Below are 5,949 nucleotides of genomic sequence, written 5' to 3'. Positions count from 1 at the left end.
GTAGGGGGGGGGGGCAGTTCCATGGATACACTGGTGGGTGAGGAGGGAGACCTTGTATTCAATCCTCAGTTCTACGGGGAGCCAGTGCAGTGATTTAAGGATGGGGGTGATATGATGGTATTTGCGCACAGTCATCAGGATCCTAGCAGCGCTGTTTTGAATGCACTGGAGCTTCTGGATGCTTTTGTTAGGGATCCCGATGAGGAGTGCATTGCAATAGTCCAGCCTGGAGGAGACAAAGGCGTGGACCAGCTTTTCGGCGTCAGACAGAGTGAGTGTGGGGCGGAGATTGGCGATGTTCCTGAGGTGATAAAAGGAGTTCTTGCACAACTGTTTAATGTGGGCCTCAAAGGTCAGATGGGCGTCCATTTTAACACCCAGGTTGGTGACTATTGAGGAGAGGGTAATGTCCTGGCCGGAGAAGGTGATGGTGGTGATGGTGGATGACCGAACCTGGTGTGGGGTGCCAACTATAATGGCTTCGGTCTTGGAGCTGTTCAGTTTCAGGAAGTTTTGCTTCATCCACGCCTGTATCTCCTCCAGGCAGGCAGCAAGTGTGGGTGAAGGCAGGGCTGCAGAGGAGGTAGGGTTGATCCTGAGCTACAGTTGGGTGTCATCAGCGTAACAATGGAATGATACTCCATGTCGGCTGATGATAGAGCCAAGTGGGAGCATGTAGAGCAGGGGTGTCAAACTAAATTTAATCGCGGGCCACATCAGCATTATGGCTGCACTCAAAGGGCCAGTTGTAACTTTAAGTTTATAGGAAAATACATATATAAAAATATAAAATAATGTATTATATTACATGATAGCCTCTGCATTTGATTATTATCAGATAGGGTAATAACTTCAGACTTCTGCTTTCAGACGTAGTTAATTTTGGGGCAAATAATTGCAAGTCAGTGAGAATGTCACAAAATAATTTAAAAAGAAAAGCCAAATTCGGAAAAAAAAAGAGTCACATTCTGAGAAAAGGGCCCATTCTAAGAAAAAAGGGATATTTAGAAGAAAAAAGGTCCAATTCTGAGAAAAAAAGTCTAATTTGAGATGCATTGTGAGACATGTATTTTATGGGGCAACGTGCTTCTGTAAATCATCATGTAACTGTATAATAAACATATAATATTCTTTGCCAGCTCTTGTGGGGGCCACAGAAAAGGAAGTCACGGGGCGGATTTGGGCCTAGGGCCTTGAGTTTGACACCCATGATGTAGAGTGTGAATAGAGTGGGGCCGAGAACTGATCCTTGAGGGACACCACAGGTGACATCATGGATACCCGACTCTGCCTCACCCAAGGAGACGTACTCTGTTCTCCTGGTGAGGTAAGATCTGAACCAGTCAAGGGGAGAGTCAGAGAGTCCGATGGTGGAGTGGAGACGGTGGAGGAGGATGCCGTGATCGACTGCAAAGCTGCAGTGTTGACCCATTTCAAAAATTAAAGTATAGTAAAGAGGCAACTTAAACATATCTTCTGATACTACAAATACAAAAATATTAAACACTACTTCTAAAAACAAACTGAACATGTAAATGTGTGAAAAATAAACGGCACCTCTAAGACAGGCATATCGAGCTAGGCACTGCTGACACTGTGAGCGGTCAGTGAGGTCAGTGCGATCGCTCAGTGTCCCTGGTGGGCAGGCATTGGTTGGTGCGTTGGGTTGAGAAGACCCAGGGGGACACACAAACCTTTAAACATTCAGGCAAAGTCAGCTTAAAAATAGGGTAACAAATGCAGGATAATATAACAGGCAATATAACAGAAAACAATATATTATAAGACAATGTTTTACTCCTAATAGACATGCTGTATCAAAATGTTATCTTATCAGTGAAGAATAAAATGGTTCAGAAATAAAACCTTTACTTGAAAATGAAGAGGTGACTTACCCTTGCATGCAGTCCACATCTGGGGCTTTCAGGGCTACCTGTGTGCAGGCCTTCCCTGCGTAGCACTCCCTGCAGTCATCCAACTCATCCTGACCCTCTAAGGGGTTAAAGGAGCCTGGTTGACAGGGCACAGGGTCGCTTCTCCCCTCAGGACAGTAAAAACCCGCCGGGCATTTGAGACAGTCCTTCACACCTGGAGGCAATAGTTACAAGATGCCTACTTTATTAGGATGCCAGTAAGATTCTTTTGAATCTATTATTTGTACTGCTCATTTCCTTTCATATCCTCCATTCGTTTCCGTACTGGTCTCACAGCTCCAGCTGGTCACAGTTGTTTTTTTTGTTTTTTATGCTATATAAGACGCTTTCTCTTTTAACCCTTGGCATCCATCTGTTGAAATTTCTCATCCATATATTCCTGTTCATCATGGGGACTAAACAACACTTATATCGTTATGTAATCACTGAGTTTGCTATGATAGATAGCTATAGCAGCATATTAGTTTAAGCTGAGCTGCTGATAGACTGTAGGGCAGTTCCCATAAAATAATTCACTTACAAATAAATTGCAAGCCAGGGCCTTAAGCCAAAAAGAAATAACCAATTGCTGTGAATATGAAAATGTACTTACAAGATTATTAAAGAGATAAAGTATAATACAAAATAAAACAGTAATAATACATTATATAAATGTACTTATGGCTCCTTGATGAGGGGTGAAGGTGCCTCGAGGACAAAACACTTCTTCCAAGGTGCCAGCAGGACAGTATCTCCCCCGAGCACAGGGCAAGCCAGGACCTGACGAGCCTGTGACACACACACACACACGCACGCACATAGACACTTTTTTTTTGTATGACTTCATTGTTTGTTGCCCGCTTGAAATCTAACAGGGCTAAGATTTACCTGCAGGACAGAAGCGTCCTTCTCTACATCTCTTGCAGGCTGCCCTACTTGTCTGACCCATTTGTTCTCCCGCTGTACCAGCAGGGCAAGGTGACCCATTAGGGGTGAGGGTGCCCTCCTCACAGTAATATCCCTGTGTGCACAGGAACTGGGAGGTGGGTCTCCATGAACTGCCTTCCAGACAGTAAAACCCTAGAGATAAGTATTCATAGACACGTTCATGAGAATGTTTTTGTTTTAACTGGATCGTTATCTTATCATAACAATGTACATACCAATACTAATATTTTTGCTCGTAATATAGTCTTTGCACATGAAACATAAAAGTATAATAATTTACAAGGTTTGCCACCATGAATCAAAACTCTACCTGCAGGACAGATTGTGCAGTCTCTCAGTCTCTGCAGGCCTTCATTAGGGCCATAAGTCCCAGCAGGACAGGGTACAGCAACACCTCCCACACAATAATGTCCTTGAATGAAACACATGTACGTATACATATAGGGCATCTTCCAGAAGGAGGTGAAACGCAAATATCAGTGTGCAGTGACAACCACTAACCTACTGGACAGATCACACATGCTAACTCTTCCCTCTGATCTTTGTATGTTCCTGGTCGACAGCTGATCGTTTGACTGGACCTCTGGACTGGCTGGTTCCAGCGGGGGGCCACAGCTCCCCCACACAGCAAAGACGTATCATTACAGCTATGGCATTCAGTCTGCCCGTGTGTGGAAGACCAAGTCGGAGGACAGGGGAGCGGCTGTGTCATCCCACTATCTGGACAGTAACTTCCTATGCCGGGTAGAGGTCAGAAGATAAGATTGTTCATCTTAAATAAAACACTTTATTGAAAGCAGATTAGATAATGTTAATGTGTTACTGTACTACCTGCTGGACACTGAATGCACTGGATAGTGCATATAGTGGAATAAAGGCCTGGGGGACAGTCATTACATACAGTGTGATCTACATTCGGCTCCTTGCCAGGCCAACACTATGGGCACATATAGGAAGTGAATAGGAAGGAAGGAGAAAAACAGACAACTTAGATCAATTCAAATTTCTAGGCAAACTACCAACTATGTATTATGAAAACTAAGCGTCCACACATTTTAGGACGAGAATTTGTTATTGAGATGGTCTGCTTTATTAGTTACCCTAATTGGAAATCCAGAGGTGCAGACTGAATCTACAGGGCACGTCAGACACTGTAGGACCCCTTCAGGAGAATGTTGTCCCGGGGGGCATAAAGAGAGTGTCCCATTGACTGGATCACATGAGAGACCTGCAGGACACAGCCTACAGTCCACTCGGTCCTCTGAACTGATCAGACCTGGAAAACACGGCTGCAAACATACAGAAATTATTAAAGTAAATACAATGAGGAAAATTCTCCCTGTCAGACAGCATCAAAGCCAATAGTCAAGGTATTTAAGGTATAAACTTACAAAAAGAGGGGAAAGATGTGTAACTTAATTAGAATAAATATTTTTCAGACATTGTGACCAGTTGCAGTTCATCATCAATATATTAGTTTCACCTGCTTTTTCTTGATATGACAAGTCAAAATGACTTTGGGGAAAAAGGTCTATGAATCTGCATCATGTTATAAAGACTATAAAATGAAATGTGCAATACCAATGGCTTTCAAAAGAGGGCATGGCAGAAAGACAGCTTGTTGTATGATGATGATGATGATGATGATGGGTTTGTTTTCCAAAGCTGTCTCTCACCTTACAGTCACTGATACGACTTTTGCCCATGTAGAGGTTGAACGTTCCTGCTGGACATCTTTGAGGTGCAGATACATTGCCAGGACAACTATACAACAACAAAATTTGAATTGATATACATTTATTATAATCAAAAAGTAGTATTAGTATTGATTTGATGAACACATTTATTTATTTTTTATCTTATTTCAAATTCTTACATGTGACTCATCAAAAGGAGCAAAAATAATGTGTCTTTATATTGAGCTATTATCGATTATTTATGTATTATTTTCATAGTTTACACATTAAGAATATACCATTAATATCAAAGATGGTTGATGACTTACAAATGACCAGAGGGACACTCCAAACAGAGGTCGTTGGAGAAGTATTTTCCCTCTGGACACCTATCCATGTCTGTCGCTTCACCGAGGGGGAGGTCTGCACTCCCTTCAGATGATTCTTGAATACATAAATTAATGTCAGCAAGGATGTTAAAGTTTGTCTTTGTCCATATGTTTGACTATCTACAAAAAAAACTACTTTAAACAGTCATTGCTCTTACCTGAGGCGAGTCCAGATTGTGTCAGTTCCAGAAAAACAAATGAAACTGAAAAACAAAACATTACTTTCCATGAATACATCATCATGGTATCTCTAATCAAGTCCACACTGCTTCATTTTTGTATTTTCATTCAAGGCTGTTTGGTCTGAGCTTTCATGACTGACTGTTTAAAGGCATGAAAGTGAGAGGCCCTCAGTCGCTGAAAGTGAAACAAGAGCACGAAATGTGAGTCCCATGTGATTGCCCTAGCTGATAATGGTGTGCAATGATGTTCAGTAACTGTATCTTCCCATTTCATAATGCATGAGTATGTGCAAGCGCTAACCTAGATATGTTTCTGTTCGGGGAACACTTCAATTATGGATGTTACTTCAGTAATTAATTGAAAGGTTTTAACGAGAAGAAAATATGAAACAGACATGACAAATCTAATGGATCTACATGCAACAATGAAAGCTTTATCCAAGAAGACCCCCTTTTGCTTCGATGTGTGAGAGTTGGAAAATAAATTATTCAATTAAATGAGTGCCAGGCACATCCTTTGTTTGAGCACAGAGTGAGCTGCAATGGTGCATCTGCAGATTACCACAAACAATATCTGTGTGTTTTTTCAAACCAGGTGCAAATATTATGCTTTGTACTATGAATACAAAAGATAAATGTTGTTATTTAAAATGCTAGTGGTTAAAATGTATGTAATATGTTTGAGAACAATATTTAGTTTTCTTTGCAGGAAGTCAGGTGCAATAGATGGAAAAATATAGATTATTTTTACACAACTCTGAATTCTGTTGTTTACCACTTCCTGTTTCTTTAAGCAAGGGTTGGAAAACAGGTGCGGTTATTTCAGCAGTTTCTGCAGATG

The sequence above is a fragment of the Notothenia coriiceps genome, unplaced genomic scaffold, assembly GCF_000735185.1.
Source record: "Notothenia coriiceps isolate Sejong01 unplaced genomic scaffold, NC01 NC01_scaffold00037250, whole genome shotgun sequence".
Taxonomy (NCBI): domain Eukaryota; kingdom Metazoa; phylum Chordata; class Actinopteri; order Perciformes; family Nototheniidae; genus Notothenia; species Notothenia coriiceps.
The sequence above is the reverse complement of the archived record's forward strand: the minus strand, read 5'-3'. Positions refer to the sequence as shown.